Source organism: Lonchura striata, chromosome 6 (assembly GCF_046129695.1).
Source record: "Lonchura striata isolate bLonStr1 chromosome 6, bLonStr1.mat, whole genome shotgun sequence".
Taxonomy (NCBI): domain Eukaryota; kingdom Metazoa; phylum Chordata; class Aves; order Passeriformes; family Estrildidae; genus Lonchura; species Lonchura striata.
In genome coordinates, this window is record NC_134608.1 from 41,784,406 (window position 1) to 41,809,859 (window position 25,454).

Genomic DNA, 25,454 nt, shown 5'->3' on the forward strand with positions numbered 1-25,454 from the left:
TCTTCCCAATTATATAAATCAAAAGTTCTTTTCCTTTGGGTTTTGGATTCAGACAAGAGTAGGTATTTAGTTTTGCAAAATCAATAAGATGAATTCCTGATATAGAATATAAAATAATTCCATGGGAGGAAGGGAAATAGGACCTTTATTTCTATTTGCATGTTGTCTCTGAGAAGTTACTAATATGGCCTCCACAATTTTATCTGAGGAAAAATATTTAGAGGGATAAATCAGTAAGTCATTGAATGTTGATACCATGGCTTGCCTATACCTAGTTCTCACCAAGTTTTGACTGCAGATCTGAAAAGGTTTCAAACTCCAGTCTGTTTTTCCCCCTCAACGATTTGTTGTTCATGCTAATCTTGGTGTCTTTTTTATTTTCTGTTGGAGTTTCTCCTATAGTTCAGCTGTGCCACTACTTTGAAACATTCATAAGAAAAAAAGAAGAGGGTAAAAAAGCCTCAATAAACAAATTCTAGCAAGATTTTGTTTCTGTGTTCAACTTTCACTGTCTTTCATGTAATCAGTAAAAGAAAATGTCTGGAATATTGCAACACCTACTCAGTTTGCATGCATATCATTGTATCCACCCATAACAAATCCGTCAGTAATGCTGGGGTGATGAGGAATGATTAATGGTAGGAGCTACTGAAGTAAACAGCTACACAAGTAGGAATAATTGTAGAACTCAATTTTTGCATGGATTTCTGGCTGGTTTTGAGACCTTTTATATTTTATATATGCCTGAAGTACCACCATTGTTTTTCTTCTGAAAGGTAAGTGTCATAAAGATTTTTAATTTCCAAAGCAAATACTGTATTTTAAGGGTAGTCGTGGGCATCATAATAGAATATGATAAGTGGCTTACATTACTGACTGATTTTCAAACTGAAGAAATGTGTAGTTTTGGAAATTATGGAGAATAAATATGTGAATATGGTCAAGATGTTCCTGTGTGAGAATACAGCTGACCAGAGACTAAAATCACTTAAAACTGATTTTATTGTTGTAATACACTTTACTGACAGAGTCTCTCTTCTACAATGCCACCACATCATGTGTTTCCTTTCTTAAAATCAATTCAGCCTGTCTTAAGAAACAAAATTCCTTGAATTTTGTTGACTGTAAATTTGAAAGGACAGTTGTCCCCACTTCTCAGGGTGTAAGTCTATTACAGAAAATGCACTACCTTAATGTTCAGAAGCCTTTCCTGTTTTTATTAAGAAATGCATTAGGGTATGCACATTTGATTTTATGACACTGCCCTTTACACTAAAAGTTCTCTGTGTCTTTCTAATTTTAACAAGCCAATACATTTATAGACTGTAATTGTATCTTCTTTTAACCTTCATTGTTTTAGAGTGAATGAGCTAAGCATTTCCAATTCTTCTTATAAGATTGGATTCTGTTCTTTTGATGATGATCCTGTTATCTTCTATAGCTTGAATTAATATTCCTTGTACATGCATTGTGGTCTACTGAAGTCCAGAATAGGTTTTGTACAGTTGCATTAAAAGTGGAGCAATACCAATTCATTCATTATGATCATGTTTTCTTGGTTGTCCAGTAACTTCTAGTAGCATTAAACTTTTCACCTTAGTCTTTCCATATACAGTTTAAAAGATTGCACTATTTAATGGAAATCCTTCTTACTCAGTAAGTGAAGAACTTTGGATATATCAGTAAATATCATCCAATTTCTACTTAAATTCCTAAAAAGTCTGAATTAAGAGGATAGAATAATCTTATTTCTTGGCATCATATGATAATTCTGTATATCCAGACTGCACAGCCCAGCCACTTCAATGCCAAATATCTCTCACACCTACATGCCTGGTTAATGGACTCTATTCAAAGAAGCAATGTATAGTTAAATTTTTTATCCCTTTATGGAACTGTTTTGCTTTCCACTGTTCTAAACACATCTTCACACTTGTTTTTTCAATAGTCCAGTGATTTAATGATCATGTTACTGCATTATTGATTTTTTGTTATGGATTTAAAAAAAAAATAAAATTGGCTGTTTTTATTATCTTTTAAAATTGTTACATTTTAATACAGTTCATAAAATTTCTAATGTCCTACCAAGGTTAACTTTAAGGGTAATTCAAGTTTACTTCAGCAGGAAAAAAAATTAATCTTTATTTCTTTCCATCTAGTCTATGAATGGGTGTGTAATACTTTCTTGATTTGCATCTTTGCATCCATCTCAAATAGTGATTTATTTTTCTTTTGTTTTCCTTCTTTTGTAATGTATGCATTTAGAAATGTCATGTGCAACTGGTGTACCAGTGGTTATATAATACTCATGGGATCTTACAGTGTTTGCAAGTATAAATTGGGACTGTAAGTCCACTGTGAATTTGCTGACTTCTCCTGAATTTAATTAAGAAGTAAAGAGGGATGAACTATATCAATTATTACAATAAGGTGTTATAATACTTTACAAAGTAGAAATACTTTTCTGATGAGCGGAATATGTTCATATTATCTGTGGACAGAAGGGCAAAGAAACAATTGTGATCAGAAGTGTCATATGATCCTAGATCCATGGCTACCTGGACATGCATTTGATTAATGGGAGATGATCGTATAAAGCAGCAAAGAGAGATGATTATTCTTATCACGTCTTTCTTTTTATCTCTCTATCCACTTAGCTGCAGTTGATCTTCAGTGAGATTGTCAACAAGCAATTATTCCACTCATTGGTCAATGTGTGTTCATTTTCTGCTGATTGCTGCAGGGATTGATGCAGTGTGTGCTGATCTTTTCTCAGGTTCATTTTTCCAAGGGCAGATATATGTAATCCTCATAGTGTGGTTTAGCCCCAGCCAGCAGCCAAGCACCACAGTGCTGCTCACAGCCTCCCTGACCCTGCGCGCTGCAGTGGGGTGGGCAGAGAATCCCAGCAGTGACAGAACTTGTGGGTTGACATAAAGACAGTTTAATAGATAAAGCAAAAATCATGCATGAAAGTAATCCAAGACAAGAAATTCAGTCACCACTTCCTGGTGTTCTATGTGCATAAAGCTTACCGGGGAAGACAAATGCCATCACTCTGATCATGTTCCCCAGCCAGCCCTATACCTTATACCCTAATATACTGAGCATGATTCCATATGGTGTGGAATGTCCCTTTGATCAGCTGGGGACAGCTGTCCTGTGTCCCCTCCCAACCTCTTGTGTACAGCTCCTCACTGCTCGGGTGGGATAAGGAGCAGAAAAGCCCTTGACTCTATGTAAGCACTGCTCAGCAGTAACAAAAATATCCCTGTGTTGTCAAAACCTTCCAGCACAAATCCAAACCCAACCCCACAGAGGTACTGTGAAAAGAAGTAACTCTATCCCAGCAAAAACCAACACACCTTAGTTCATCTGTTCCATAATAATAGGTCATAACTTATGATTAATAGTTTGCAAGCTGTTGAAATAATAATTCACACATAGAGAAAATCATGGACAAAGGAGTGATAGAAATTTTCCTCTCTCCTTTATGAAACTATTGTAGTAGATACTATGGTGCGTGTGCTAATTTTTTAAAATGTTTATTGTTCTGTTAACTTTTATTTTACCTTTTAATTTATTAAAGGAGGGCATATATGTGTTTTCACACATTTAGAGGGGAGGTTTTATTCATAGATGGATATGGGCAGAGATTGAAGGAATTGCAAATCAGTAGGTTCTCTGGAAAAATGCCAAACCTTTGTCTTCCATTTACTTTAGTATATACCTACAGGAATCCCTTATTGCTGAAATAGATATACTATTAAAAAAAAAACCAATTTCAGTCTTTCATCAAAAGTGTTTGCTGTTATTTTATGATGTGAAAAATGTCTTTTAATTGAATTTAATCTCTGGAGGGTAAAATGACTAAGACAGTATTTGCAAGAAGTGCCTTTATATAGCATTCAGAACTGCATATAATGAAATAAATCAAATTATACTGAACGTAAACAGAACTCCATGGCCACTCTCCGTATAATGCTGCCTGTGAAAGGGTCCTAGAGAAGATAAGATATCCAGTTAGAAACCTCTGTTTGGATCAAAGGTTTTTGAGAAAATTGAGATATAGACTGATATTTGCTTGAGCTATGCTATTTCTAGGACATATGGATTAATTTTACTAGAAAATATCAAGAAGTAAATCTGTAAAACTGCAAAGGACACAAGAAATAGATATTTCTGTAAAAGTTTGTTATAGGTTTTCAGGTGTTTTTCTGTTTCCTGGCTTGTTTCATTTTTCATTTCAGTAATATTTAAGTAATAATGATGACATGGTTCATTTTGACTTTCTCAGGGATAAGAACCTGTCTTAGATTAATAAATTGCAGAATGTGTATCAGCTTTTCTTTAATTCTGAGCACACTGTAAGAAAGGAATAATAATTACTTTTTACAATATCTTCCTATTATGAGACTCAATTTTTTTTTTTCCAAGGTATTTGTAAAATGTAATGCCAATTTAATAAACTCAGGCTAATCTGATTGTAAGATGTTGCTTATTTATATAGCAATTATGTATAGCTGTATATTTATGAGCTTTTTTGACCTTAATTAGGTATGGACTAAGGTCTTTAGATGTCTGTGAATTCTAGGAGTATACAAATAAATTTTGTGATTTATATTTTTCAGTTGCTGATGAATAAACATGAAGCTTTTTTTAAAGCAAAGTAAATATAATTTTTTTCTTGTTTTGCAATCTTTACTTTTTTGATTAAAGCTAAATACTGTTCTGTCTTGACAAATTAAATCATTGAAACTTGCCAATCATGGTTTGAAAAATAGCTTCAATATCTGCATACATAAATACTAATTATTATATGGTTATTTCCTGTGTCCCAAAGTTGGTTCTCCTCTTTATGGTAAGGAAATTCTACATTGACTTTCTCACTGAACTCGCAGATGCTATTATACTGATACTCACATACAGAGTATATGAAGATGACTTAAGTCCAGATAAAATTTCTGCTAAAACTCTTTAATGACTCATAGCTTCAGTTCTTTCTGTGTAAGCCCCAGTGTAGACATTCATGTTCCAGAATGTGTCATGTCTTGATTTAGTTCAAGCTAGCTAAAAATGACTTAAATCAATATAATGCAGTGTTAAATTTAGGAATGTTTACACAGAGGCTTAAAATATCAGTAGTATTTACACTGAAATTTCATGCAAACTGTATGCATAAGACATCATTTAAAAGCTTTGCAACCAGTAAAAACTTTCACTGCACCGTCTCATTTCCTAGTCTACCTCAAAGCTATTGCACCTCAAGCTGTTCCTGTTACATTTAGGAATTGAAGGGACACATTCGAACATGATGTGAGAAGACTTTCCTCTCAGGAAACCTTTTGTGCCTGGGAGAGGGAACTCTGAATCAGTGCTTCACTGTTTTTTTGAAGCAGCTTCCTTTGCAAGGATGAGGGGGAGGCTCTCCTCTTGTTATCATTTGGACACAAATGCATCTTGGGCTGTGATTGAGTATCCCCATAATAAGGTTATAGCTATTTTCACTCTGTTTTGAAGTACATATAGTCTTCCATACCTGTGTGAGAAGGGTATAAAACTTTTCTATTCTGATTTGCTTGCTATGTACTTTGTGTAGTATTAATTCTGCACAGGTGTTACTGACTCTATTCAAAGCCAGACACCAGGGAATGGGTTAAAAAACAGTGGTTCATGATGGTGAATGTTATTTTCTGTTGTGTTGTTCACACTTTTCTTTTTGTTAGGGATGTTTTGTTAGGAATAGAGAAGTTTATATAGAGGGGAAAATGATATTATCATTGAGAATGGAGAAATACCCTGTTAAAAGAAATCAGGCAGTTCAAATCAATGACAGAATAAGAAAATACCTTAATAAAAAGTGCCTAAATTGTGGCTTATTCCCTATGCAGTGGTAAAGGAATGGTTTATCAACCTGTCTTTAATTAATCCATTTTACATGGGTGGAAACTCTATCTCTAAAAGCTGTGTGGTGGTTCATGCATGCAAGGAATTTTTCTGTGTGATACACGAATGTTGTTAAAGAAAGAAAACAGAAATCCTTTTCTAAAACATGGCTGAGTTCTGAGTCACCTTACTTCATTGAGTGTCCCAGTTGTCTCTCAAGTATCAAACACATTTTATTTTATTTTCCCTAGGTGATAAGTAAGAGAAATAGATGTGCACATTTTGTCACATTCATATATATATGCCATATATATACATACATATACATACAATATGCCAAGAAATTGTATGATTTATTGTTTTAGTAGGAACAATTGAGTCACTTTCATAAAATCACAGGTATACATTCAGCCAAGACTTCTACAATGTGGTATGTTGACTTAGTCTATTTGGGAGTCAGATTCTTTTCAGCTTGGAACCATCAGTTCCTTGCAGTTTCTGTGAGGGACAAGAAGGACTGTGAAAAAAAGGCTTTATTTAAATACAATATGGTGAGAGATTAGAGAATTTGCCCTTTCATAACCATTCAAACTTTGCTGTGGAAACAGAGAAATCACATCAGACTGAGAAAGAGTACTTTTAAGAGAGAAAATGGGATGTATGGATGTGTACACTGGCAAACTACCAGAAAGCAAAACTGAATCAGAATTTGAAAATAAAGAGTCACAAATTATTTTAAAGTTTTGAGGCAATAACAGGTTGCTGAACTATAGTAGAATGTTTTAACAACAAAATAGCATGCCGCTAGTAGATGAAAGATCAGTCTTCTCTTCAGTGGCTGTTGTATGGTAGGAACATGATCAGGAAATAATACTCTGTGATGTTAGAGGCAGGATGAGAAAAAAATAAACAAATACTTCACCCCATCCTCAAAACGTTCCATGCCTTTGAAACCAGGGAATAAATGGTCCTCACAGATCCCTTCCAACCTCAAAGATTCTCAGTGATTCTCAAACACAGAAGGAAAATTGTTCAGTAATTAATCATCATGTGTATAATCATAATTGTATTTATACTCCAGGCAGTTTCTCAGTGGCAATTATAATACTTGTTTAACAATAAGATTATTGAGTAATGCTGTTATTACTTGTATTATGAAAACATCTGTATGAGGTTGTTATCATTGTTATATGCATTTTAGAAATAGTTCTGTCTATTGCTTACACATACAAATATAAAGTATACAATTAATTACTTTTGTCATTTTACAGGTGGAAAACATAGGCTAAAAGATAAAATCCTTATGTTCAGTGCTTTACTAAGCATAATGCCCATTCCCATCCTTGGTGACCCATTTGAAACAATTGGGTGAATTAGAAACAGAACCTCTGCAGTCAGAGTGACTCTGTCACCAGCTCCTGTTCCAACATCCCATTCCCTGAACTGTGCTTGAGAGCAGAAGAGGAGCTGACTGATGGTACTTATCAGCATACACAGGGCATATGTGAGTCTGAGCTCTCTGTGGTTGTTGAAATACCTCGCCAACTGCTGGTAAAGTTGGATTAATATTCAGGGCTAATAAATTTTGTGATATATTAAAAAAAAAAAAAAACAGATTAAGAAATAATTTAATTGAAGAATTACCTTAACAGTTTACTATGAGGTGGTTGTTAATCTGTAATTATAGAATAATCTTCACTGCCTTTGTACAAAGAAGAAAAGTGTGTGATCTAGTTTGCAGACTAGAATGTCATCTGATCCCTTTGTCTGCTGTTGTCAAAGGTAGTTCATGTCATCCTTAGCAAGGATAAACTATTAATGGCAGGCAAAATAGTTGAGGTTAATCTAAAATCTAGTAATTTGTAATAATAATTTGCAAGATGATATGTACCTTCTGGTTTTTGACAAAGTGGTTCTCATAACTTTAATGGCACAATTAAGCCAAATTCTGATCTTCATACGGCATAGGAGAAAAATCTCTTCCTGCAAAGAAGTTTCCATATGATCCCACTGATTAAGTTTCAGAACAGCTGTGATTTTTTTAGTTTTCCTTATATAATAGTAAATTAAGCTGTGGTATAATCTGTGACTGTGAATGTGTCTTATGGGTTTTTCTGTCTTGTGTCTATTTTTGTCCCCTGATTATTCTCATTTATTATGGAAGATGAATAATATATCAGTGGTGTAGGTGTATGTATAAAGCATTTTTTTCATGCTTTTAAGAATGACATTTTTTTACTTTTATATTATATTTCCTGTATGTTGTATTATTATATTTTTTGTATAAGATTCAGTGTTTCTATTTCTATTTTTATATTTCATAAATATGAAAAAGAATGTATTTTTAACATCTGTGCCTAAATAGAAATTCTTTCTGATGATAAGAAACTATTAGACCACTCCACTTAAGTTTTGAATGATGATTTTGCTTTTCTAGGTACCAAAGCTAATCTATCTTATATACACAGCAAGCAATCAGCAGAGAAAATTTACAGTTAATTAATAAACCCACTTGATCATAATAAGCTAATAAAGGCAAGTGATAATGTGTCTTTGGGACAGAAAATCACTCTTAGGAGAAAACAAGATAGAAGTGTTCAAAACATTTATTTTAAATCTGCATTTCTTATTAACTAGATACATCCATTTTAGTAATTTGTAATTGGTAAATATGTAGCTGATATGATACATAGGAGAAACTGCAAATAATACAATATCTCAGATTAAGACCTGTTACTGTATTTTCATCCCTGAGTTGTCCTTCACACATAGCCTCTGAACACAGAGGAAATGAGCTCTCTGGTATTCAAGTGATTTCATATTTTCTGTGGAAGTATTTGATGCTTGGCATGAACTTGTCAAATATATCTGTGATCTGTTGATTAGAGATCACTCTGTTTACTGCTAGATTTTTTTTTTACTTCAATGGAGAAATTACATTTCCAGGTATTTGAATAGCTACATTGTGCAAAATTAACATAGTACACACCTGCCTTAGAATTTTGTTTTCCTTGGCAGAGTAACTATTCCTATAGCTACTATAAAGTAGCTCCAGATTAACAACATACATCAGTAACCATTAATGACTGTCACACACATATAAAACTGCAGTGGAATCAGTATGATGAAAAGCTTGTCCTAGGGGATAAAAAAAAAAAAATACTGTTCAGATCTGCAGTTAGTAGGGAAGATGTATGTATGTCATGGTGATGATACCTGGCATTTGATTCCTGTCAGGAAGTAGCTCTACTGTCAGAGAGAGTTTGTGCACAAAGAATTCTCAAGTTCCCAGATGCTCCCTGGCATTGTACATTTGGCCTTGAAAGTACAGCTCCTGCCAAGTGCTGTAAAATGCTATAAACATTGGAAAAGCCCAACCCATAATAAAATAACTAGCTGCATTTCAATGTATGCAGTTCAGACAAGGATAATGATTTTTGTCATTGAGTTCTGTTGTGAATTGGCAAATATTTGCCTGGTAAATGGGATAATGACTGTAGCCTAGACTACCCACTTTGTGCTGTCTCAAGAACAGGTTCTACATTATTATTAAAATTATTGTTGATTAAGAGAAGCAGAACAGAATATAACTTCAAGTCAAAACCAGATGAATTCTCTTTATTTTCTTTGTTTATAGATTGTATGTTTTAGGTGGTCTGCCTAAGAAATTTCAACTGCTTGCACTTTACAGGTGTTTCTGTTCCATAATTAATAACAAGATTTTTATGTTCATTCTAAAGCACATGATAATCTCATGCTCTGTGAGTATGAGACACACCACAACATGAAATGTTTTTTTTTCCCCCTTCCATATGCCAGAAAATAAAGGAATGTGCAATGGAGATTGTTAACATGGACATATCCTAAGATGCAGCATACCTTTCAAGAAAATAAATACACATCACTTTGACATGAAGGACAATTGACAGTGCCATGAATTACTGAGGACAGGTAAATTGAAAATTACTTTTCTTCCATTCTTTCATTCATTAATACTGTGTGTCTATTAAGGCCTGCTATTGCCTCCTTCCCAAACTTTCTTCTTGCCTGTTCATTTATAACTTTTCATACATCCACAAAGATTTTATAAGAAAAAAAGTGTATAAATGGGTGATTGGTTATCAGTGTTTATGACAGATGTCAAAATTACTTTTAAGTTTGGAACTGTAGGTTCTCCACTAATAGCAGACACAAATTATAGGGAATGAATTTATTGTGACTCATCTGTGTCAGTCTTGTAGTCATTTGTTTGTGCTTAATGTATAAAGTAGAGCTAAGCATTAATCATTAACATTCAGAGAAGTCTGTGTGCATTCCAATGAATTTGGGGTGCAATAAGTATGGAACTTTTTATTAGAACATTAGTGTGTTCCAACAGGAGCACAGTCCTGTATTTTGTATTTGTACAGAGGAATATGGAGTCATGAGAGAAATTTAGGGTACAGAACAATTTTCAACCTGATTTATCGCTTTGTTGCCTTTTTTTTGTGCAGTCATGATTGTGAAAAGGGAATTCTGATGGTTACCAGCAATGGAATGGGAATTTTACATTTTCATTTTTCATAGAGCTAAATAGATTTTGAAACATTTTGGAGGTTAAGAATCAGTTTTAATTTTTTTTCTTGTACTAGCCCTTTTTTTGAGACTTTATCCTACATGCAATCATGCTATTCAGTGAGAATTGTGTTTTGAATTCCATAATAATCCATATCTTAAAAAAAGCTTTCAAGACAAAAAAAAAGGCCGATCCTAACAAAATTAGAAATAATGATATTATAAGAATATTAGGATTTTTTTCAATTATCTTTCTTTCCTCACAAAGACCATTGTTTTCTTCTAAACAATAATTTTTTTTCATTTTAATATTTTCAAATGTATAGAAACTCATTTTACTGAAGAACAGTTTTTATTATGCCTCATAGTAGAATGTTCTATCTCTTCTAATAATGCTAATAGAAATTACTGGCCAGTGATGACTGTCATGTTTTGGAGACTGGTGAGAGGTGTTTCAAGAAAGTTTTTGGTGCAATACAAATTGGAGAACTTGAAACAATGGTGATGAGCTAAATTAGAATTCATTTTCAATGGTTGGTATTAATTTAAAGGCAAAATGGAAAAGATGGAAACTAAATTTTCAAAATAAATGTGAAAGCATCGTGGATGTAGACCTGTCAGAATTGATATTTAGTCCTTTCTTATCTTCCCTGTAGGAAAAAAAGAGTTAAAACTATCACTATATTATCACTATAGGTACGTGTTCTATTACTGCTACTTGTCTGTGAGAATTCCTGTCTCAAATCTGTATATCATCTGCAGGGTGGAATTCTGCTAATTTATTTTTGTTATGTCTTAGAGCTTCAGATTTTTGTTGTTTGGTAGGTATTTTTGGTTGGTTGCTTGGTTTTGGTTTTTCTGTTTTGGTGGGGTTTTTTGGTGTGTGTTTTTTGCTGTATAGTCATACCAGGAAGTTTTTTGGCTACTATATAACCATTACTCAACCATTACTCAAATCATATGTCTGCCTGTAAGTATTATCACTGTCAGACTTATATTTAGAAAATATTTTAAAAATACATTCTGGGATTGATTTTTTGCACTGCAGAAGAGAATTGCTGTGTATGGATTAAAATTAACATTCTACAAACCTCTGCTTGAAATATATAGATTTTATAATGCTTGAGGAAGCACAAATAGCATATATCGTGTTTATATTATCTAGTTACCCATACTGTTATCTTCTGAATAAACAGAAATTCCCAGGCATGTGTATTTTGGCTGCATGGTGAGGTTTTGGTAGCTGGAGGGCTACAGGAGTGGTTTCTGTGGGAAGCTGCCAGAGCCTCCTGCTGTGTGTGATGGAGCTGATGCCATGGGGCTCCAGGATGGACCCACCACTGACCCCTCAGCCACGGTGGTAGAGCCTCTGAGATAACAGCTTTAAGGAAGGGGTTAAAAAACCCACCTGCACAACAGGCAGCAGTAGTGGCAAGAGAGAATACATGAAGGAAAGAGCTCAGCAAGACACTAAAGTCAGCAAAGAATGAGAAGGAGGAGGTGCTCCAGGCACCAGAGCAGAGATTTCCCTGCAGCCTGAGGTGGAGCAGATCCACCTGTCCAAGGCTTCAGGGACAGCTGGTATCCAGCCAGGGACAACCCACTGCAGTTGCCATGATAATGCAGTGATGTATTACAGCAGTCATCTATTTATTTTCCCTCTCCATCTCATATGGTAGGTGTGCAGGTTCTCCAGGATCAACAAAACTTATTATTTAATATTGGACATAAATTGCACAAGCCTATCGCATTTAAAATACAGTGCACTAAATACATTTGTTATGATATTGTCATTTTTTTTTCATGAATGGCTTAGCTTTAAATAATGTCTGTGTTTAAACTTATTTTATTGTGATGGAAGCATAAACTGGAATTTATGACAGATTTTAATGCAAAAAACATCAGGTACATTATATGTACTTTAGCAACTATTTCTTTATAAAAGTCTTAGCAGCAAAAAGTAATTTTATCTTCTTCAGCTGGTGTAACTTGAGGAATTGAAGGGTGATAAACTTGAAAATTTTCCTATATTTTGAACAGCAATGGGCTTATGTAAAACTAATCTACTTTCTGAATGACTTGGCCCATCTACAATTTATTTACAATAGAGCAAATCTTTTCATATATATGTCAGAAGGCCCTTAGGCTGAACTATACCTTCCAACACTTAGGAGATAAATAGAAGTGCCTTAGTAATTGTGTTATTATGGGTCAGATTCCAGAATGCATCTCTAGGTCTTATACAACTAATCTTTTCTGAGGGAAGATAAGGAAAACATTCCAAATAATGGCTGTTATAAACTATCAACAGTTGATGTATCAATAGCATTTATGTCCAAAATTTCATACTCATGTTCAGTAATGAATTGGATCTGCTGAACCTTTGTCCTCTCACAGTTTGTCATCTGAATCAGCAAAATTTCCTTGGAGCTTTTTCCCAGGAAAAAGATGAGAACCAATACACTGTCAGAAAAGCAGATACAGTGCTTGAAAGTTCTGCAGGTTTTATGTACAAAACAGCAATTAAAAATGATGGCTCAGTACTTTGCAACTTTGTGGCTTCATAATCCAGATCATATAGTCCTCTAAATCCTCTGCTATAAAGTATGAAAAATATTGTCAATATTTTGGCTTTAATGTGCTCCAAAGGATCAGATTGACCATGAATGTACTATGCTTAAAGTTTGATGCTTGAAAAATCTGTGAAATGGTAGCCTTCCAATCATAAATCCTCAACTTCTTGGAAAATAGTCCTTCCTGCATAAAGATTTTTAACTAGCTAAATTTCAAAGCAACAGCTATTTTAGTAAGAGCTTCTATTCTTAGGTGAGAATGTTAAAAACTTCAGTATTAGTGGTTACTGGTACTCTTTAGCTTCTCATACTTAGAAGCAGGAAGAAAGTAATTACCGTGTGACCAAAGGGGGAGGGCAAAAATAGCAGAAGTACAGAAGTCCAAATGTCAAAAGCAAAAAAGCTAAAACAAATATATTTTAAAATATTTGAAACACTTTTGTGTCACCTTATGTGACATTAATGAGGAATGTTATTCCAGTTGTTATTCTAGAATGTGAAGAACTGGCTGAAAGTGCTCAGTTGTTCCTCAAGGAACTGAGCTGCCATCAGCAGGTGAAGGTATTTTGGAAGATAGTTTAAATTCTTGCAGCCAGTGATGATGATACCTGCTTCTTACTGTTCATCTGCAGACAGGTGAATTTGCTCTCTACTCAGGGGTTGGCTCACTACTTCTGCTGGCACATTTCACTGATGTGATTGTGGGATTATGTTCACTTGATGTCTCACTTTCTTAGTAACATGCAGGAACAGTAAAATTTTATCCTGGTCCTCAAGACATGCTATACTTGTGGTTAAAACTTTTCCTATGGGTTTTCTTCCTTCTCAGAGAAATAATTTGCCACTGAATGCATGTCTCTCAACATGGTTTTAAAATCTCTAGAAAACTTAGACTGTATTTGAATGATAATGAAATGTGAAAGCAGAGGATTTCTGAAATGTTCCAGGGTATTTGAATTTTTAACTTCATATAATTTTAAATTAAAAATCGAGCTATAGTAGTTTTATTTAAAAGACAAAAGAAATTCATCTCAATTTGTAAAAGTTTGTTGGATTATGGAATGTCTTGTAAATACTAACATTAATTATTTTGGAAGAAAATAATTAGAGTGACGGAAATATTATAAGCATCAGTATTTTACATCTATCCTATTTTCTTTATATTGTATTTTTAATGTAGTCAAAGAGGACATTTTCACAAGTAAAAACTGAAGAACAATTTCAACTGAAATACAGATTATTCATGTTTTTAATTTCCCAGAGTGTCTGAAATATTTAGGGTAAATCTGTGGGTATTGTGTGTTCCCTAAGGCATATGAGGTTTGTGGCCAGCTCTGCTTCTGATTCAAGGTGTGGGCTGCACTGCCTGGACTATACCATGCACTACATTGCCTATGTTGTGACAATAACTCTGGGACTCAAATCACCATTCCTCTTCACTCTTCCTGTTGCCATCCCAGGTAGTTCTCACTTCTGTTGCTGATCAAATGTTGTACTTAGAAGCTGCTGCAGTCTAAATTCCCTGTGGAAGGACATGACACTTATTATGGAAGACTCCTCTCAAGTTTCCATTTGACAGGAAACAAATAACATTGCTTAGGAAAATGATCAGTACTGCTAAAGCTACTGAATGTACGAAGTTTAGAATTTTGCAGTTCTTAATAATACCTTATTTCTTTAATTCATAACTCCTTCACCACAATTTAAAAGAACAAATCAAACTGATGAAAAGATAGACGTGTGTTTCAATTTATATATATGATAACTGGCACCATCCTGGAATGCAACATAATTATGTAGCAAAATAATCCTATGACTTTTGTTTCTCTTATTGGTCTGCACATAGATGTTTTACAATTTGAGATCCAAACCACCTGAATGGATAAATTCTTTCTCTTTCATATATACATATTTTTTATTCATTTATTTCTTTTTTTTATGCACAACCCTTCATATTTCCAATGTTGCAAAATCATGGGATACCAGAACTTAGAGACTCAGGACTGAATATTTCCCATATCATGGAAATGAAGATTACTGAAATAAATATAAAAAATATGAATCTCCGTCATGGCATATAAGACAGTATTATAGACTGTGAAGGTGAATTAATGAGCAAAGTAGAGGGTATAAGATAAGATCAAAGCTTCATAGGAACATCACACAAAATGGTATATGATCAAATGATTAGTTGCAAGGCTAGAAAGGTCCTTAAAAATATTATCCTCTACTGTATTGATTCCCAAATCTGGCTTCACATGTGCGATTTAATGAAAATTAAGTGCTCTTAAATTACTGATACCAGCAGGTCCCTGTATTTCATATAAGTTATTGTGTGTTTAACTCTATGTTAGAAGGCCACATTCAATTGGAACAATAGGAATTAATACAGAAAGAAATGGGCATAATTTTCAGTGAACACTAGAAATAGGTGTAAAATTGTTTGAGTTGTGTATGAGAACCCCATGAGCAAGGCTGACATATGGCTGGTGATATCCTGTAGGGAACTGTAGAATGCAAGATAGTAATGATAGTCCTTCTTAGAAAATAAAGGTCACAAGTGATAGCAAGTGCCAAGAAAGCGTCAGGGATTTTTTTAGACCCTCCTGGGTCAATAAAACCTCAGTAGGCTCATGGATTTCTTTAACTGTAAAAAAACCTATTCAGTTTGGATTTGGGAGTATAAAAGCTTGTAAGCGAAGTAGAGAAAAAAAACTACTTCTTACCCTGAGCCAATGCCTGTTTCTTCTAGAAAGATATATTAGTTTGAAGTGGTTATGCATTGGAGCCATTGACCTATTTCCATCTGTGTTGATTCCCTGAAAATCCAAAGTCAGTAGAAGCTAAGGCAGTAAGCATTTCAGGGAATCAGTTCCTCTATTTTTATATGTGGATACGGTTATGGATAAATAAAATAAATTTCTGTATATTTCATACACTGTATAAATTATATTTCAAATTAACATATATTTAAGGAAGTTCTGTATTGATAAGTGATTGACTGAAGTAACTGGAAGTTCACTTCTTTCCTTCTAGATTATTCTATTCATGTTGTACAGAGAATTATGAAAAATAATTATCTTTTTGCATTTCTAATGTTTTTGGTGATCACTCCAGCTTCTGAATGATGGATATTCATATGGCAAAAGTTATTTTTGCTAACAAGTTAACTCCAAGTGCAACTGGCACGTACTTGATGTTTAGGATTATATTCAGAAAAAGGGAATAGAAATTAAGTCATCTTATTGATGTATCTGGATAAGTGTTAAGGTATGTAAACAGAAGAAAGTACAGCAGGAGTTAGGATGCCTATTAACTATTTTGCATATGGGGAAATTCAGATTTTCAATTATGTCTTTGCAATCTAACATTAACTGCCCCACTTATTTTTCTGATGGAATTGATTTCAGAAATAAATATTAATTTATGTGTAACCCATGCAATATATAGAAAAATTTAAAAATGTTTGCAATATGCTAAGATTTATGGAAAAAATAGTTTGAAGACTGCATGTAATAATAATGCTGGAAATTATTTAATTAGCTATACGAACCTTTATTTAGAATTCTGTTGCTGTATTGCATCTGTCTATCAAATATCTGCTTGTTTGTGCTTGGTAAAAATTTGCTCCTACCTTACCAAATATAATAGACTGCATTTGAAAATGCAGTTTTTGTGGTTTTTTTGTTAGAGTGAAGTTACCTCCTGGGGTTTATTTTGTCCCATACAGGTTTTCCTCCCAGGCCAACCTTTATGTTTTCAATAAATTTGTCACAAATGTCATTATAGCTGACTTGTTCACAAGGTCACTTTACAGTAAAGCTTTTCTTTTCATGGTGTGTGGATTGGTTTTCTTTGATGTGCAAACTGCTGGTGTACAGAGATCCATTGTTCTCTAGATTGGTAGCTTCCTATACTTTGTCTGCCATGTTGCTGTGGTCATCTTGCTCAGCATTTACTGTCCAGTTCATCTGTATTTATAAAAAATTAGAATGATGCAGCACATATCTGCACCTGCACTACAGGAACAACGTCTTACAATGGCTGCCACCAGAATTAATATCATTGTTCATCATTCATTGCTGATAGAGATTTTTGTGTTTCTAATTTTTTATATAAACTGCATTGATTTGGGAAAGTTGATGACTTATGATAGATAAGCTTGTGAATATGTTCATTTCAAAACTCATTATGATTTATATATGATTTAACTTTAACTAACTTGAATTCACTAAACTACAGTTTAACTACCACCCATCCATCAAGCTTTATGATGAATTTTTGCACTATGGCACTCATATATGAAAGTTACAGGGTTTTGGTTTTTTTTAGACATATGGATAACAGAAACAAATTGAATTTAAAAATAATAAATTACTGACTTGAATTCTGTGAAATGCATATGCTGGAAAAATACTGAACTCTAACTTTATAGAAATATTTTAGTGCCCACTAATCTACTTGTCCTGTTTCCTGATGTAAGGTTTTAATCCACTACACTTCTTATGTCTAAATAATCTGTATCAGATTTCTTGAGAAATCCTCAGAATATAGTATTGCATTTTGTGCTAATATCAAAATACAGTGCTCTGTTATGGTTTAGTATTATTATTAACCTGGGTCCTCCTATTTCTTAAGAAATGAGAGTTTGCTTAGTACAGTTAGGATTCTTTGTTAACAATAGTTGATGGCATTAGATAAATCTATGTTTAGCAATTTAATTGATAAGAAATTCTCAGATTCTTGTAGCCTTACAGATTTGGGCCATAAGAACTTTGGTTTTATAAAAACCTTTGTAAAAATAAGTGAGGAAGTTAAAGCCATAATTTTTGTTCTAGTGTTTTTTCTGGGTTACTGCCAGTATGACTGGGAAAATCATTTATGAGATTATTCCCACAATTATACAGAGCTATAGATCTAGCAAAGTGCATACCTTATATAACAAAATAATAAAAAACTAAAACAGCAGAGTGGAGAGAAGAGTGAAGGAAAGTAATTTTACTGTGATCTTGTGAAATGCAGCACTATATTCACTCACATTTGATCATGTGGCATCCAGCTCCTCACTGTCATCTGTCCTTCACAACAGATACATGAGGTGTACATAGTGTGTGGACCTAGTTCAAGCCAGTATTCTGTAATTATTATCTTTTTAGTGCTCAAAGGACTTGCCCTTTCATTGAATTAGGCTACCTTCAATCCTTTAGCCTCTGGTGATACAAGGAAATAAAGACTGACTGTGAAATTGAGTCTAATTATTGGGAGCTGTGTGCAGCTTTTTAACATTAGAACTCCTTTCAATGTAACAAGCAGGTGGGATCATGGGGAAGAAATTAATGCTTTTGTTCAGCTTTTGCATTTGCATGCTCCTTTTTGTTAGATATGTAAAAATTTAATAGATGTAAATTAGGGATTGTCTTTATGGAACCTTAGCTTAATAAACATCCTGTGCTTCCTAAATGATTTTACAAAATAAGATTTAGGTCCATTACACTTCCCTAAAACTTCAGGGTTTGCCATTTTTTTTTCCTTCTTCTTTTCAGTCACAAATGCAGGTTAGATCTCCTGTCAAGGGTGAGTTTAGTCCAGTGTCACTAGATTTTTATGCAATTCATTGGCAGTTGAAAGGTTCCTATGTTTAGAATAATAGGGAATCAGAGTGTTCTGAGGAAAAGACAAAGCATGAGAGGAAGATAACAAAACTGCAAGTTTTGTCATAGTGTGGACTGTGGTAATGGCTTTTAGGTGTCATGCTATCAAAGTGGATCCAAATGCGAGGCAGAGAGAGAGGGGGTAGTCGCCTCCTGTCTGGGGCTGATCAGTGTGTCTGTATCAATTGCCCAAGGTGTCTTCAGACCTAGTTCCATTCTTGTCATTCTAGAGAGAGATTAGAAAATTTCTTCATCCAAAGGAAATTTGTTTTAATACTATTAATTTATTAAGTATTTGCATCACATTAAATTTTTCATGTTTTTACTGGGTTTTTTGAAGAGTGTGGAGAGTAAAACTCTTATACTGTTTTCTAACTTTAGTCTCCTTTCCATTCAGATATGAGGGGTTTTCATACAGCCACTGTGCTGCTCACTTATTTTGTGGTGGATGACAGTGGTTACATAAAATGTGGTTTCGTTGGTTTTTTTTTTTGTATTTTATTCTAAAAAAAGGATTACAAAACTTCTGATCTAGGTATGACCAGCAGCACCAAAATCTTCCTGTGTCTGAGATCTGCAAAATGTATATACAGTGTACCTTAGAAAACTGGCATTAGCAGAGTAGTTCATGGGTGGAGGGCCATAGCAGGTCCTTAGGGGTTATCCTCTGAGACAAAACCACCATTAAATTAGCATAGCCATACAAGAAAAAAAAAAAATGTTTAGGTGAAAGGTAACTACTAATATTTTTTGAAAACTTTCTGGAAAATAGCACAGCTTTCCTGAAGTCAATATAGCAGGGCAGATTTTAGCCATCTGAAAATTTATTACTTATATGTTAGAAATTAAAATTATTTGTCATTAAGGATGTTGGCTTGACCATGGTTTCATTGTACAGATGAGGTTGACATCAAATTTCTGAACACACTTTCCCTTCAGCAAATGCATGGCAAGTCTGTTTTGATCTTACTGTGCCCATTTAATCATTATTTTTTTGCTGCTGTTGCTAAGAATGGTGCCCATTTTCCTTTGACTGGTGATTTTTCTGAACATCAGTCTGCTATGCACTGTGCTGAGATCCACCAAACTTATTTCAAATTACAAGTGAGAACATCCCACCCTTTACTCCTCCACACACTGCTCTTAATATAGGGATTGTATTCACATCAAAGCTGTCAGAATGTTTCTGTGATCTCATTAGCTATACTTATTTCTACCTACAGAATAAATGAATCATCAACTGAAACAGCACTAAAAACCAACTGCTAAAACTCACATGGCTATAAGAATATCCATGCTGAGAAGAGATATCTTCTCAAGTCTGGAAATTCAAGTTGTTAAAATCACCAACTCTGCAGACCTAAAAAGGGGTTAAGTAATTTTTTTAGATGAATTTGGGTCCCAAGCCTTTAACAAGGGAATAATTTTTCTTAATCCATTACCAAGTAGTTTTATAATTTCGCATATCCTAAGTACAAACACTATCTGTTTACATAACACTGAAAAATTATGTTTTAATGTTTGGATTTTTTTGCTCTGTTTTTATTTACGTAGTTAAAATACAGAGTTGCATTTTACAACTGTGTGAGGTAAATTAGATAGGTGGTACCAAACAGAAATTAGCTCAGTTAATTCAGCCAACTTAAATCTTTATGTATATAAACATTCACTGTAGGGGAGTGAAATCCTGTAAAATGAGAAAATGGAGAGAAATTGGACATAGAAGCTAGGTGTTAAATAAATGAGTTAGATACATTGGTGGTGGATGATGGCAGGTATAAGATCTGCATAGCAAAAAATTGAAACTATTCTGATGTCCAGCTGCTGGTTGCTAATACTGTTTGAAGGTCATTTTAGGATCTCAAGTGGGAAGTATGGTAATTGGAAACTAAAATCTGTAACAAGCAGCAGCCATTTCTAGAGGGGCTGGGCAACATGAGTGTGTCAGCAAGTTGAGGCAGGTACCTCTCTGAAAGTTGAGGACTCTCCCGCTTCACGGATGAGAGAGATGAGTCTAACAAAGAAAAGATAGAGAATTCAGACTTGGTTTTTTGGTCATGGAATTCTTCTAATTCTGTATTGTCTTTCTTTACAGTTAAGAGGGAAAGGATTTATAGACTTGACAAAGTGAGATTCTTTTTTCTTTTGACAAGTAATGTAAAGTAGGGTAAAACAGAAAACACTGCATCTTCTCTTTCTCCTTCATTGAAACATAGATATGCAATTGAAAGGCATTCTTTTTACAGAGGAGCTCCATGTGTCACTGCCACACACAACTCCTCTGGGCCCCTGCAGAACCAATCTAGTGGAATAAGTGACTGTCTGGCCAATCAAAACAAATCTCACACCAGTGCACAAGCTCACTCATATTCTGAATTGCAGGAGAAATAGCTTTTCCTGGCATGGTAGTTTGTGTCTGCATCTGTCTCAGTTCAGTACTTCAGTACAATACCTTAGAACTAGGATTGAGGATTCCTTTTTACACAACTGAGATTTCATCTTTCCAGAATTAAATATTAAATGCCTTTCTTTTTTTTTTAATTATTTTTTAATTTTTTTTTTTTTATTTATGATACTATGGGGAACTTCCTAAACTCTTAGTCTGAGATCCAAGTACATTGCATCAAAATTGCATGTCCTTAATGGTCTCTTGCAATCATTCAATAATGTCAGTTTATTATCAGATGCCGGCTAACCTCTGGTAGATATTGAGTTGGCAATCTTAATTGTTTCCACACCATGCTATATCATTCTGAGAAAAATTTTCATAGGCCAAAAGGTAAAACTACTTAGTACCAATTGGGTGTGTAACTCCAAAATGAAAAATTAGTGTGTATATGCAAACCATGGGGGACAGGGAAACATTGTTCTCACGTAAATTGGCTGAATATTATGAAGATTTACATGAACAATGACCTTTGAAAATCTGGTTTTTCAGTATCATGAAGTCAAAGTAATAAATTTTGTGATACAGTATATCTGATTTAGCTGATTCTGTTAACTGCCAGTCTGCATATGTGTGTCTAAATCAAGGAACTGAGAATTTCAGTGCAAAGGCTTTGAATGTCCTGAAGTCAGCTTGTGTCCAGTCAGGCTGACTGCATTTGGAAACCAGGGAGTAAGAAGGAGTTGGCAGTGGCAGCCTGCCAAAGGCAAATGAAGAAGGCAGCAGCATGATCTTCAGGAGAGGATAGAGAGGAGTCTGTGGGAGGGAACAGTCCTGTGATAGTCTAATATGTCTATTTTAATCTATTGTTTAATTTATCTCATTTATCTGTCTTATCTCTGTATTTTTTTATTTATCTTATTTCTATTTTACTGTAAGCAGAGAAGCTGCAGTATCCAGAAACATAGCATGAGAAACAGCCTCAGACAATACAAATCAGTGTACTTTATTTGAAGGCAGAGAATCTGACCATTAATATAATGTAAAGTTACTGGATTTTGATTTCTAGGAGCATTGACTGAGCACACACATCTCAGGGTAAAGTAAATGGAAGAGACAGGCTCAGTATCTCCAAAAATCAGGCCCCTGATTTCTAATAGGTCATAGGAATTTATAAAAGGATTAAATTCTGCTATGTTTTAAAGCCTGTGAGCCTACCAACTTAGCCACTGTTACAGAGCTGTGTGTGTAAGCAGATATAATTCAGTTTATGGAGAATCCTGGTTTTGTTTTTTTTTTGTGTTGCTTTTTTGTGAACTTTTCGGGTTTTCTTTCCCTTTTACTCATTCTACTTTAATTATGAAAACGTGCTTGCTTTCAGATATGTTTTCTGTGTTATGATCAACCATGTTGTTTACAGATCCCAGACTTTTAATTAATGCATTTCATAAAGAAATAGTGCATTAGTACAGATGGGACAGGCTGGGTAATACCTATAAAATGTGGGGATACCTATAAAGTTTGGGGAAACTGAGTACAAGCTTTGATGAAGCTGTAAATACAAATTCTTTTTCAGTAAGGAGTAGGCAAAGACTAGAAAACTACTTTGGAATTTACCCCCTTTATAGTTCAGGCAAGGAGCATTAACAATATCAAGTACAATAGAATTTTGCCTGTGCTGTGATCTGTCCATCCTCGAGGCACATACTTCCCATGAAGGTGAGAGAATAAGAGTTATTTTCTCCAAGGAATTTTCACACACACTGGGAGATAACAATTAAAAACAAAGTGCTATACTCAACCAGATTTTGAGTTGTGTTACTGCATATGTTTGTATGGATAGGAAAAAAGGAAGCATGGGCCATAAGTCAAAAACCTGAAGTAATGTAAACTTCTGTTACACTTGACATTTGAGCTTTTCCAGTGAGTTCTTTGTGTAAAAGTCCATTCCTGGGCATTACTGTCACTTCTGCTTTCTCTATGGAACATTAACTCTGTTTTCATTGCTCACATCTAGCAATGATCAGATGAAGCGTGGCATATCCAAGCTGATAACCTATTATTTGCTTTTTTTTTGTACAGACATAGACAGATATTTCAGTACTGGCTTCTTTTGTTAAAATGCTGGTTGTTCCACGTGGAATAAAAAAAAAAGAAAGAAATCAGCCCAAACAACAAAAATCTTTCCATTTTTATTTTTTTTTCTTTTCTTGATGAAATTTTTTAAAGATGTGCTTGTAAAATGATGCAACTGACCCATCAGGCTGGATCTTAACAGGTCATCAGGTCAAAAGGTAGCTCAAGCATCATACCTTTTATCTCCTATGCAAGTTGTGTAATCTCTCAGGATTGAATTTTGTTAGGATGAAAAGAATTACAGGAGGGATGTGTATCTGCTGTGTATGTAGTTCTGTTTTGGAGAGCTGCTAGTGAAATCCTTGCCTTGGAACTAAGACTGATACGTTACTCCTCTGATCTTCCATTTCTGGAGATCTAACTGCAACCTGAGATACCCACTGAGCTTCCAGCCAAGAGAGGGCTCCTAGGTGCTGCAGTCCACTGCAAACTGCAGAGATGAACTGTTTTGCAAAACTGGTTGTGTGGCAGCTTGAGAGGAATGTGCATAACTCAGCTATGTGGTGTGGGCAGAGGGGCTGTTGTGATGGGGCTGCTGGAGACTGAAACTAAGGTGAAGTTGTTGATCTGGCCTAAAGTGAAACCATTTATTTACAGAAGACTTCATTTTATCTGGTTTTCTATTTATTTGCTGTTATATCAACTTACCTGTTAATAACTCCTATTAAGTTTAGGATGATGTGAGCTAGGGTGCTAGGCTAGAAAGCTTGGTCCTTTATGCATTTTAAGTGTCATCTAAAGTATTATTAAATATTTTATATTAATAGGGCTGTCATGTACCTTATAACATAGATGATAACCTAACTGATTATGATACACAGGAGTGAGACAGCTTGGCAGAGGATATAAAGAAGAATGTGATGGGGGCAGAAGGATAGAAAGAAAATTATGGAGATGGTGAAATGTGAGTGATTACAAAATAATTGTATTATAACTTTTGAAGTGCTAATTTTTCCCTTACCCTCACAGGCTTTTCCAGGCTACATAAAAAGAGAGAGGGCAAAGCTGAAACAGGTGATACAGAGGAAAGGGCGAGTTAAGCCAACGGCCTCAAGACTTAATGTTCCATTGGTCATTTTGTTGAAAAACAGTGAAAAAATAAATAAGGGAAGATGGAATAATCTTGCATTTGTAGTTATGCTGTATTTATTTTCTAGAGCATTGGGTGTTAGGTACCTTTGAAAGGAAAAACTCTGCAGGTTTGCTGCAGAGTTAAACATCTTCCATTGCTGAAGTCACTAACCTAAAGTCACTAACTCAGTAGGAATAACTTATGGCCATATGTGACAGTCATTAATTTTCAGAATTGCTCATCTCTTCGTTCAGATCTGTGACATTTTCAGATTTAGAGGCAGCCAAGTGTGTGAACTTCACTAATTTTCATATAGTGTGTGGAAAATTATCCAAAATGTTTTACATTAAAATTCAAGGTTCATACAGCACACCTTCCATATAGCACTGCTGCAGATTAAATTCACTTATACATTAGGAAAGGTGCCAATGCAATCATAATAGAAGGCTGAAGTGCTGAAATGATGAAGTAGTTCTTTTGCTGCCTTCCTTGGCACGTGTTCAGCACCCCACTTTGATTCAAACATCATACCCTGTTTGGTAAGACTCTTGAGAGTAATAATAAATTATCTATTATGAGCCTGAATTTTTAGGAGAGGATGTGAAGTGCACAGGAAATCTGCTACAAAATAACCAAAGATTTTTTAGATTATGCATATAACAGTTCTGGAAATTTAGTTTTCATGCCTGTGTATTTCTGAATAAAGAACTTCCAGTGGTTCTTCTGTAAATGTCATAGAAATATAGTCCTGCTTTGGACAGGTGTGACAGATAGAAAAGCAACCAGTCCCCCAATCTAATCAGCTAGACTAATCCTATTGAATGTTTTTGCTCACAAAGTGATGTCATCTGTGTCAAATTCATGTAGCATGTCATTTTTCTGTACACTCAGACTGATTGATTAGTTCCCAATCATTCCAAATGTATTTCTGTTAAATAGTCTGTAGAGCTGATTACTTTTAAAAAGATTTTTTTCATAGAAAAAAGGTCATTAATCGGAATAGCACTTTAGAAAGGAGCCGCTGCTTTTGGAATTTTATTTTTGTTTTAGCATTTTCCATAGATATATTGTGTGCATTAATTTCTATTGGAAATATGAAAATGTTTATTGAATGTTCTAGCTTGAGGCTGATCAAACATTTAGTGAATGATACAGAATATTTTGATGATTTCCTAATAATTCCCCAGATACTTAAA

General features: G+C 34.5%; 1 protein-coding gene across 12 annotated transcripts in view; it reads left to right on the forward strand.

Moving 5' to 3' along the window:
* LRRC4C (leucine rich repeat containing 4C) overlaps positions 1 to 25,454 on the forward strand; it is a 473,541-nt gene that overhangs the window by 260,087 nt on the left and 188,000 nt on the right. For 7 of the 12 annotated variants that reach the window (XM_077784229.1, XM_077784224.1, XM_031505046.2 and 4 more), the window contains one exon: positions 9,706 to 9,837. The exons of the other annotated variants lie outside the window; for them this stretch is intronic. The gene's annotated coding sequence lies outside the window, so the exon portion shown is untranslated. The remainder of the gene's footprint in view (positions 1 to 9,705; positions 9,838 to 25,454) is intronic. 12 annotated transcript variants of the gene reach the window in all.